The sequence below is a fragment of the Gigantopelta aegis genome, unplaced genomic scaffold (genome assembly GCF_016097555.1).
Source record: "Gigantopelta aegis isolate Gae_Host unplaced genomic scaffold, Gae_host_genome ctg3620_pilon_pilon:::debris, whole genome shotgun sequence".
NCBI lineage: Eukaryota > Metazoa > Mollusca > Gastropoda > Neomphalida > Peltospiridae > Gigantopelta > Gigantopelta aegis.
This window is the reverse complement of record NW_024533427.1, coordinates 2,480-14,957: the sequence shown is the minus strand read 5'-3', so window position 1 is coordinate 14,957 and position 12,478 is coordinate 2,480. Positions and strand designations below refer to the sequence as shown.

Below are 12,478 nucleotides of genomic sequence, written 5' to 3'. Positions count from 1 at the left end.
TTTTTTTCAATATGCCCCCGGATCCCCCTAAGCAACTCGTTCCTCACCATAAGCCTAAACGAAATCCTAGCTACTGGCTCAAAATCCTAGCTACGGGCCTGATGTAGTCATAATTAATGAGATTACCCATCGACACGCACTGGCAGTTAACAGGTACGACAATCAGGCCCCCTAGCCATTTGTGTATTGTGACGGTACATGCTCCTAAATTTGTTTCGCCTGTGGCGATTTTAATTGTGTTAGAGGGCCGTGTGCAGTTTATTGCCCGTAGCCCAGATGGGCAACTTGTTACGTAAGACTTCTGCTTGACCGTCCTCGATCGGTACGCCTAATACACACCCTTAGCCAGATGCGGAGGCCATGTGGCGAGTAGTTACGTAATACCTCTGCGAGTGCGGGTTTTACAACCGTGATTTGGCGACGATGGCGTCAGTAAGTCTGACGATCAGAGAGAAATAATACCGACTCTAGTAGAGTTGGAATATGAGATGATACGTGAGGTACCGCCTTGTACCCCCAGGCAAAATCCTGATTTATAATAAATAGCTAGTGTTTTAGAGATATCGAGGAGAAACGGAAAAGGAAGCTTCCTGGGAACGTTAGTCCGTTTGGACTTTGGTAAATATCATTTCTGCTCTGTGTATAACCTTGATGTGATTGATGTGACTTTTAAATATTTTAATACTGTATTATACCAATATTCTTTAGATAGTGTCTTTGGTCATCTGACGAAGTAAATCGTAGACTTTTTGTTCTAACAGTATATGAGTATTTGGTAATATAAAGCTTAGCCAGTCATCCTAGAGGACCTAGGTACACTGTAGGTTATTGTCTTTATTGTGATAAATATTAATTCTGTGTTACAAGGTTACTGAATGAGTAGTTAGGGTTAATTAAAAATTAACCAGTTAGGAATGGTGGTGTAATTCCTTTATTAATTAACTTCTCCTGGAAGCGTTTCTCAATTATCACACGTGTGGGTGTGGTGTAACGGTGAAGTGATTCGCATATTGTGTAACTAGACACCTAGAGATTAACTAATTAAGTGATCAGTTCTGGGTTGTTATTATTGCTGTTATTAATTAACTTCTATGGCTGTACATTTGTCAGCGTAGATTAATACAGATTCCAAAGTGTATTGTGTTTTTGTTGTGTTTCTAGAGAACTAACGTGCTATAATAATATATACTTATATAAGATCGTATCTCTGATCATACCTAGAGACGAGCCATACTAGGGTTTAACAGCCTGTTACAGAGAGATCTAATAGATACGGGTATTATAGAATCCCCGTGACATGTATATTAAAATATAGGAAATATAGGAATTTGCATACTAAAATATAGGAGTTTTATAGGAATTTTGAGGTCAAATATAGCAGTTTTATAGGAAAATTTGGACCGATTGTCATAATTATAGGCATTTTACATGGATTTCTAAAGACATTTACATTATTAATGGTATGTTGTTACCTTGTGTATGTACACAAGATACCATCTACTACCTCAACAAATATATACCAAGGCTTGCCAGCAGTCCATGCCGATATCCAGGATACTTTGAAAGTTGGTTCATCTTGTATCAGTAATACATTCACCTCACCTCACCAGGTGAGCAGAATCTTGATTGGCACTTGATACACATCTCCCACATTCAAAGCATGTTCTGAATTTCTGACAGGCTGGCTGCCTTTCACTGCGAATATATCTCAGTAACATATTTTATTGATCGGCATTTTGTAATCCATGTTGTAACGTCGCTTGGTATGAGACGGCCCCTGTAACTTTGGCGGAGTCGTTCCAAACCCTGAGTGAGCGCTCCGCAAGGCTCAATGGGTAGATGTAAACCACTTGCACCGACCAGTGATCCATAACTGGTTCAACAAAGGCCATGGTTTGTGCTATCCTACCTGTGGGAAGCGCAAATAAAAGATCCCTTGCTCCCTGTCGTGAAAAGAGTAGCCTATGTGGCGACAGCGGGTTTCCTCTAAAAAAAACCAGTGTCAGAATGACCATATGTTTGACGCCCAATAGCCGATGATAAGATAAAAAAAATCAATGTGCTCTAGTGGCGTCGTTAAATAAAACAAACTTTACTATTTTGGCGAAGTCGCCGAGTGGGCGATCACGTGACCTACGTCACGATATAGGTCAGCGAGCTTTGTAATTCTTGCGACGGAGTCACGAAGCGTAGCTGAATGTGGGTGCTGTCGGATTTCTTTCTGTAGTGTGTGTATTAGTGATTAATATGTGGATTTTTTTTAATCAAGTAAGTCGAAAAAAATGATCGATGTAAATGCATTTGACGTCAAAGAGGATTGTTGTGGTCTTTGAGCGGGAATATTTTACTATCGTGTGGTGGGCAGCGATTGCCAGAAAATTACATAGCTTGGTCTCCGACTGTAACTATGGCTTAAAGGCATATTGTCACAGACCACTGACCTATTAAATAGCCAAACAAAGTATTACCTGAACAAAAATATATTTGATTTTCCCCTAAATATACTTTATTCAAACATCTACGTAACCACCATACTCTACTTATTAATGATATTTAGAATTATGGCAATGGTCCAGAATGTTCTTGCATTCTAAGATATATATTGACGTCAGGCCTCAACCCTTAAACTACCTATATAAAGACACCCCCCCCCCCCCCCCACACACACACACATACAAGCAAAGAAAACAAAACAATCACCAGTTAACAAAAAATAAAAGAAAGGCAGGAAGGAACTGTTTTATTTAGCGACGCACTCAACACATTTTATTTACGGTTATATGGAAAGAAAGAAAGAAATATTTTATTTAACGACACACTCAACACATTGTATTTACGGTTATATGGCGTGAGACATATGGTTAAGGGTCACACAGATACTGAGAGAGGAAACCGGCTGTCCCCACTTCATGGGCTACTCTTTTCGATTAGCAGCAAGGGATCTTTTATATGCACCATCCCACAGACATGATAGTACATACCACCGCCTTTGTTACACCAATTGTGGAGCAATGGCTCGAACAAGAAATAGCCCAATTGACACACCGACGAGAATCGATCCTAGATCGATCGCGCATCTGGTGAGCGCTTTACTACTGAGCTACGTTCCGTCCCCCCCCCCCCCCCCCCCCCCCCATATAAAAATAAACGAACGAACGAACAAACAGAAAAGAATAAAAACAAGCACAATATAACACGCTGTCTCAAATGATTGGCTACGAGGGATCGAAGCTCACCAGCAGGCACACACCCGCTCCCCACCCCCCGTTCCGTCTCAGATTTCATTTTGTTTGTGGTTGGTAATTAAACCCCCCCCCCCAAAAAAAAAAACCAAAAAAAAAAAAAACCATCACATAAAATCAATTCTGAAACATCCTAAGCTGAAATGGGCTGAATGAATTCACCTCAAGCGAACATTCAACCGACTGAACTAAATCCCGCCCAACGCGCTGACTAAATGTGTAATATGGAAAGAAAGAAATGTTTTATTTAACGACGCACTCAACACATTTTATTTACGGTTATATGGCGTCAGACACATGGTTAAGGACCACACAGATTTTGAGAGGAAACCCGCTGTCGCCACTACATGAGCTACTCTTCCGATTAGCAGCAAGGGATCTTTTATTTGCGCTTCCCACAGGCAGGATAGCACAAACCATGGCCTTTGTTGAACCAGTTATGGATCACTGGTCGGTGCAAGTAGTTTACACCTACCCACTGAGCCTTGCGGAGCACTCACTCAGGGTTTGGAGTCGGTATCTGGATTAAAAATCCCATGCCTCGACTGGGATCCGAACCCAGTACCTACCAGCCTGTAGACCGATGGCCTGCCACGACGCCACCGAGGCCGGTGTGTAATATGGAATACCGGCGGTGACATGTGTACTTTTCACCATATATATACATGTACTAAAGTAGTGTCGGAAATAGAATAAAAATTATTTTCGTCAATTATTTCTTTCATATTAAATTGACAAGTAAATATTTTGTAAATACCTATTTAATGATACTGTACCTAATTTAGCATTTACTTGTTTGGGCTCGCATTGATGTACAAGGTGGTGTTTACTCTTAAAATTAAAATAAAGATGTCAGTTAACAGGAGATGTGTGACCTTTATTGGAACATACTATAATACATGTTGACGATATGTGTCAATTTCATTTACCCTTAAACAAACTTTTAATTTAAAGCTGCAAGTTAACTGATTATTTTGAATTGCAGCATAAATTATTAATTATGACCAACATATTTAGTGAATATAAATTCATTATAAGTACATTAGAAATGTACACAATATTTCAACCACTTAAAAGTGCTATATTAGAAGTTATATGTGAGCATGTTTGTGATAAAGATTCTCCAATAAAAATGTATTTTCTACTAGTAGATACAATTATTTATAATAATCATTTATGGGCATAGTTAAAGGTGTAGTCTTTAAATGTTAAAGCAAAATTTAATAAAATCATGATTTGCAGTAGCTGTTATTATGAAACTTTGAGATAGCACATTTAATACCGGTATAATAGATCACAAAATGGTTCTTGACAGTTTTGCTCAGGAGTTACTTATAAATGTTTACAAATATTTAGTTTTGGAGAGGGACAGGGGTAAATTGTCACCAGAAAGGGTCCCTCGCATATTGTAACAGCAATGAAGTTGACACATGTTGACCAAAATGTGTTATAGTCTGGTCCAGTAAAGTGCACAAATAACCTGTTTACTGACATCTTTCTTTTAATTTCAAGAGTAAACACCACCTTGTACATCAATGAAAGCTGAAACAAGTAAATGCTAAATTAGGTAGACTATCATTAAATAGATATTTACAAAATATTTACTTGTCTGTTTAATATGTAAGAAGTAATCGACGAAAATCATTTTTATTCTATTTCCGACAGTACTTTAGTAGTTCATCGACTATAGTGTAATCGACAACCTTTAAAACATCGATTTAGAGAACGGATACCTACATTAAGCAATTAGCAACGAGCAAATAGGAAATAACAATTAGCATGTCACCGCCGGTATTCCATAGCACGTGCTCCTCGTTGTCACTGCAAGAACCGACTGACATGCGAGAATCGACAAACGATTTTCACGAAGACACTGACAGTAGGATAGTTCTGTTATAAACAAGCGGATACCATTGTATACCATTCTACTTGAAACTATTTATGTTTCCATCCTGCATCCACACCCTCAAGCCCCCGCTCCCCTCCACATATATATTATACAAACCATATTATATTTGGTTTATTTGACCACACCCTTAAAAAAACACCCTAACCTATTGCACAAAAAAGCACCCATTCTTAAAAACATGGTTATGAGTTTTCAAAATATGGTAAGAGTTACGGACATTGCGTAGTAGGGGGACTGGAGGGCTTTAGCCACCCCATCACCACACAACACCACTCCCAATTATTCTGAATCAAAAACGTACTATTGACATATCCCGCATTTATTATGATGAATATTACAGGGCCGTAGCTTGCGGGGGGGGGGGGGGGGGGGAGGGGGGGCATCCGGAAAGCATTCTAGAAACTTAAAGAAAATTATCTTCTTAACTGTTTAAGGAGTTTTTAGACTATTAACTACTCAGTTGCCCCCCCCCCCCTCCCCCCCCAACAAAAAATCCTAGCTACGGCCCTGTGTTACTTGTAAGAATGTACAAAATTGCATTTCATTCATCTGTTTTCCAAACGTTTACACGGGACCATGCTCATAAACCCTTAAAATCGATGTTGACACGCTTTCAAAAGAGTTCAATCAGTTCAATTCAATTTTAAAATACAAAGTCTTACACATGTCAAATGATAAATTATTAGGTGTCCAAGCGTTTTCCGCTGGTGAACCTATTGTTTTTGGTGGGATTATGATGATTATTATTAGGTTTCCAAGTCAATGGTGGGAACCTATTGTGTTTGCTTGGATTTGTTTTTTTCAGCTGCCTATTTTGTCATTTTCTGAGGAACGTTCTGAACCGATTTCGTGAACATTTTTTAGGTAATTAGGTACCTCGGGGTATTGAATGTTTAAAATATTTTGTGTAGAGGTTATGTGTATTGGCCTCTATCGCGAATTATGTGAAATTATTTATAAAAAAAATTCTCCAATCGTCTGCTTTGTCATTTTGTGAAAAACGTTCTAGGCCCATATAGCTGAAATGTGGTAGGTAGGCCCACCAGGGCGGTTGATTGTATTTTTTTTTTAAATGTGTTTATAGGTTATGTGTATTGTTTACATCGCGAGGCTAGCTTGGGAAAACAAACTGACAATCGGAGCCTAAAGGAAAGGACCGTACAGGGTAGAATCTGCAGCGATCATAATTTTGACCAAAAACTACGATAATCACTACCAATTGAAATTATGTCTTTAAAAAAACTAAACTAAAAATGCTTGAAAATGTTTTTTGTTTGACATTATCGCGTGGGGCCAGCACACGTGACGACCTTCAGTCTCGGACAGTAAAAAGTAAAGTTTGCTTTATTTAACGACGCCACTTGACCACATTGATTTTTTATCTTATCATCGGCTATTGAACGTCAAACATATGGTCATTCTGACACTGTTTTTTTTAGAGGAAACCCGCTGTCGCCACATAGGCTACTCATTTACGACAGGCAGCAAAGGATCTTTTATTTGCGCTTCCCACAGGCAGGATAGCACAAACCATGGCCTTTGTTAAATCAGTTATGGATCACTCGGTGCAAGTGGTTTACACCTACGCATGGAGCCTTGCGGAGCACTCACTCAGGGTTTGGAGTCGGCATCTGGATTAAACATCCCATGCCTCGACTGGGATCCGAACCCAGTACCTACCAGCCTGTAGACCGATGGCCTAACCACGACGCCACCGAGGCCGGTACAGTCTGGGACAGACGTAAAAAAGCCTATCAAAACCTATATTAGCTCGGCCATTTACCTTTCGACCGACCGTTCAAAATTGCGCCAAATACCCTCAATCAAAATTGCGCACCCTTTTCTCTTTGGCATTTAACTGCTCCATTCAAATTCCATAGCACCACCACCACCACCACCCGCCTGCTACCGATTTGATCGGGCTGCTGGTGCTCCCTTGCACCTGCCAGTGCAGGCGGTCCCTCCTCTTCCCTCCCCAACCTTTCCTGTCATGGACGGAGGAGCCGGCCAAGGCCGGCTCTTTCGCCCACGACAGGCGTGCGCTACAACAGCTTGTTCTAAATGTGCACGTAAAACTCTATGACATGACATAAAAAAGCCAGAGGGTGTCAGCTTAAAATCAGCTAGGGTTCTTATGCATGGGCACTTTTCTTGATCCAGTAGCAGCAGCGATGGTTTATATATACGTATATACAATGTATATATATAAACCTGTCTTAAGCGACCACACAAGGAAGTAGATAAAAGTGGCCGCTTAAGACAGGTGGCCGCTGAGTACAGATTGCCACATATATAGTTTTACCGTCTATACTGCTAATCAAGGGATATGTGCTTCACAGTTGACTATAAATCAACTTTTGACATGTCATCTCCTTCAGAAATAATGCAAACAAAATGTATTAAATTAACCGTTCTCCACAAGTTTGTTTTCTTTTTCTATTTAATTATTTAATTTCTACTTCATGCGGTGTATTGTCATAGTAAGTGAATCTACAAATGTCAAGGGTAACCTGCCCAGAGGCAATAAGATGCATGCCAGAGTCATACTTCCATAATTGATACACAGTGGAGATGTCGGGACTGAATGGGTACTAGTATTCCTGAAGGTGTGAAGATCGGTTATTTGCTGCACCTTATCGCTGTTGTTAAAATATCCCTTTTATATAAGAGTAAAACTTTACTGTGGCCGCTTAATACAGGTATTTTAGCGATTTGGGATCCGATTTAGGTGGCCGCTGGCCACGTTAGACAGGTGACCGCTTATTACAGGTGCATTTACATTATAAATCGTTTGGGAGGAAAAAAGTGGCCGCTTAAGGCAGGTGACCGCTGAGTACAGGTGGCCGCTAGGACAGGTTTGACTGTATACACACACACACACACATATATATAATATATATATATATATATATATATATATATGTGTGTGTGTGTGTGTGTGTGTTATATGTGTGTGTGTGTGTGTGTGTGTGTGTTATGTGTGTGTATTCAAATTGTTCTTTTAGGCATCTCAAATGGTTCGTTAAAGCTGGACTACGTGTAGGTCTAATCATGTCTCCAAGAACTAGACTAGATTTAGAAAATACAGCTTGTTTTCTTATTGTGACATTTACAATCATACAAAATATTAACTGTTTATGCCCACTGTAAAAATATTTTAAGCAGCAGGATATCTATCATTTCTTCAGTGGTCATACAAAATGTATATGTACACAGTATCAAGCTCCTTATACCTGTAAACTATTTTAATTTTAAATAATAGCAAATTTATATATCAATCATTTGTTCTTAGATTTAATGTTTCCACAATTCAAGAACAATATTTGTTTCTTTTAGCTGCTCTAGTTGGACATATAACTACTAGTGTTGCGGTTGTATGTACGTTTTGAAGACGGAATGAGTGATGACAAGTGATGACACGTATTCTGATGAGGTGTTGAATATCAGCCAGTGACAAGTACCACCCATATTAAAAAGAAATATGTGCAGGGATGTGTTATCATATCTAAAGCCTCAAACATGCCCCACCATCATATTATTTTTTTAATTAAAAAATAATTAGGGTTGGCCCTCTTTTCTTGGTAGGATTGGGTTCTCGGAAACACACAATTTTGTTTTGCCTAATTGGACCACGTACTAGTTGTCGGTAGTTCTAAACCAAATAACTTCCGGCTGGGTCAAAGTTCGAGGTGCACCGAACTTTTGTCAGAGAAGTGAACACCACAAGTCCTGTAATATTGCAACACTTTTGAAGTGTTAGATAGCTGTTAAAGTTATTCTCATAATGTTTAATTGAGTTACCAGTTGAATATAAAAACATAAAATTAAAATGTTAGTGTCCCCTAACTTATTTTAACCAGCATATTTTCAACGTTGAATTTAAAATTGTTCCACTAATTATCTTGTTCTACATTTTTTATATGTTATTTTGTAGTACACACAGAGTTGAATACCGTTGAAATTAAAACTTTTGCAATTTGTGATGGGTCTTTCACAATTTTGCCTGGACTATATACATGAGTCGCTCAACGACTTTTTATTCATTCCGCTGGATAGCCGGAGTAATCTGACTGTACGAGGGCTAGACGGACATTTGGATGATTATTTGTACTAAATAATCGTCCAAATGTCCGTCTAGCCCTCTTACAGTCAGAGTACTCGGGCTATCCGCTGGACGGAATGAAATTTATTTCTCTTCAGCCGGTTACGGCTGTTCCTTTAACTTTTAATAAATTTGGTCTTTCCATTGCACTATAAGGAAATACTTTCTATACTCTTCAAAAAAAGAAACGCAAAAGGGTACAAATGGGTTATAACTCCGATTTTATGTTTCCTACCGGTTCATGCTTTGTGAATATAAGGTCATTGCATGTCCCAAACACATTCCCACGGTTACATTCGATAAAACGCAGCTACTGTACAATAAAGTTCCAAAATGTGAATCTTCGCAAAAACGCAGCCACGTGCAAACCATGTCACCACTGCACGTGCGTTGTCTGCACGTGCAACATGAACACCGACAGTATAAAAGTGCAGGGTGTTCGCTTGCCTGGCCTCTGTATCTGGCCGACAGTTGACAATCCAGGACATGCCACGTCTCAGTGAACCGCAGAGAAACAATGCCATCGGCCGACTAGACGCAGGCGAATCCAGAACGGCCGTTGCCAGGGCATTCCATGTGTCCCCAAGCACCATCTCCAGACTGTGGGACCGTTACCAGCAACATGGATCAACACGTGACCTCCCTAGATCCGGTCGACCACGGGTCACTACCCCCGGGCAGGACCGCTACATCCGGGTACGCCACCTTCGGGAACGATTGACTACTGCCACCTCCACAGCCGCAGCAATACCAGGTTTGCGCAGGATATCCGACCAGACAGTACGGAACCGCCTACGTGAGGTAGGAATTCGTGCCAGACGTCCAGTTCGAGGTGTCATCTTAACACCACAACACCGTCGACTCCGACTGCAGTGGTGCCAGATTCATCGACAATGGCCTCAACTGCGATGGAGACAGGTGTGGTTCAGTGACGAGTCCCGATTTCTGCTCCGACGTCATGATGGAAGATGTCGCGTGTATAGGCGTCGTGGTGAACGTTATGCGGCAAACTGGGTGCAGGAAGTGGACAGATTCGGCGGGGGTAGTGTCATGGTGTGGGCAGCCATCTCACACACTGGCAGAACTGACCTGGTCCACGTGCAGGGCAACCTGAATGCACAGGGCTACATTGACCAGATCCTCCGGCCACACAACGTTCCAGTTATGGCCAACGCCAACGCAGTGTTCCAACATGACAACGCCAGGCCTCACACAGCACGTCTCACAACGGCTTTCCTACAGAACAACAACATTAATGTCCTTCCTTGGCCATCGATATCACCGGATTTGAACCCAATTGAGCATCTATGGGACTAGTTGGACCGACGCCTCCGACAGCGACAACCACAGCCCCAGACCCTGCCCGAGCTGGCAGCAGCCTTGCAGGCCGAGTGGGCCACCATCCCCCGGGACGTCATCCGTACTCTGGTTGCTTCAATGGGCAGGCGGTGCCAGGCAGTTGTCAACACACGCGGAGGCCACACCCGGTATTGACTCCAGATGACCTTGACCTTGGTGGTGTGTCCTATCACTTACTCACAATGGACTAGAGTGAATTGTGAACAATCCTGCAACATTTGGTAATTATCGGACTCATCATTCAATAATTAAATCAATTCTCCAAATGTTACGACAATGTGGTTTTGCGTTTCTTCTTTTGAAGAGTATATTTATATTAATTTTCTATAAATATTAATAAAATAAATAATATACTTACCATTTTATGACATCCAATAACCGATGTGTATTTTTGTGTTGGGCTGTCGTTAAACATTCATTCATTCATTCATTAATTCATTATTCATTCATTCATTCCACACATCCGGCTTTTGTTTTTTCTCCATATCTCATAGCCTATAACGTAACAGGCGGAAAGCATATGGCAAAATGAAGTAAAAATGTATAATTAAAATTAAAGTACTCTTCCTTGCACGGGTACTTGAGTCCTGTAGAATGGAATCGAGTCTTACCCCTGCGCGTGCTGTAACCTCACCGTGGTGCAAGGGTGTAACATTCTCTGAGAATGGCCAATACAGCACAAATATACAGCCGAAAAAATATATTTAATATGTAATTACAATCGTTAAAAAGTATCTGTTAGTCGATAGCAACTTACAAATTGCAGCAAACTCAGGAATGTCCCTTTAATAATTATACTTAATTATTTGCAATTGGTGAATTTGGCGAGTGCCACAGCAATATGTACATGTTTTTCTGGGATTGATTCCGTTATCAAACCTGTAAAGCTGTATTTAACCATTCTTGACCTTTGACCCTAACATGTGACCTTGAAGTTGTCAGGAATAATGGGTATATGTAAATATAATATTATAAACATAAATACATTATGTCTTATTAATTTCAATCAGTATGTATGTTTTTCTGGGATTGATTCCATTATCAAACCTCTGAAGCAGTATTTAACAATTCTTGACATTTGACCCTGACATATGACCTTGAAGCTGTCAGGGAAAAACAGGCACCACACATTTTTAAAATCTCTAAGGCCTAAGCTTAAAAATGGTGTATGTTGCATGCCTTTTTCATTAAATTCCCACGGGGGATTTTACGTTGACAACTGGCCCGTGACTAAATGGTAGACAAAAGAAAATTCAAAGTTAAAACTTACGATTGGTGGAGCAGGGTTGAATGTTTCTTAATAGGCTGTCAGATCTATCGCCTTCAGTGGACTCTTAACGTTTTTACCATCCTAACCAGTGCTCAACGACTGGTGCATCAAGGTCCGTGGTATGTACTGTCCTGAATATGTAAAATTGCACATTAAAAATATTGACAGGAGTATTCTTTGTGGCGACAGCGGATGCTCTCTCTCTCTCTCTCTCTCTCTCTCTCTCTCTCTCTCTCTCTCTCTCTCTCTCTCTCTCTCTCTCTCTCTCTCTCTCTCTCTCTCTCTCTCTCTCTCTCTCTCTCTGGTGGGCATATTTCAAAATGCTAGTTTTGAAACTGTGCCCCTGTATTCCTTTCAAGTCATTCGCATTAGGAAGTAAAGTAATATAGTTTTGTATGAGGCAGGAGAAGATGCATTAATACTATGCAGGGACGGAACGTATCCCAGTGGTACAGCGTTCGCTCGATGCGCGGTCGATGTAGGATCGATCCCCGTCGGTGGGCCCATTGGGCTATTTCTCGTTCCAGCCAGTGCTCCACAACTTGTGTGACAAAGGCTGTGGCATGTACTATCCTGTCTGTGAGATAGTGTATATA

The 12,478-nt window shown here is 40.6% G+C and overlaps 1 protein-coding gene across 4 annotated transcripts in view; it reads right to left on the bottom strand.

Moving 5' to 3' along the window:
• The window catches only part of LOC121392339, a 33,533-nt gene extending 21,517 nt beyond the window's left edge, over positions 1-12,016 (bottom strand). For all 4 annotated transcript variants that reach the window (XM_041523583.1, XM_041523579.1, XM_041523581.1 and 1 more), the window contains exon 1: positions 11,883-12,016. The gene's annotated coding sequence lies outside the window, so the exon portion shown is untranslated. The remainder of the gene's footprint in view (positions 1-11,882) is intronic.
• Positions 12,017-12,478: the final 462 nt, after the last annotated feature.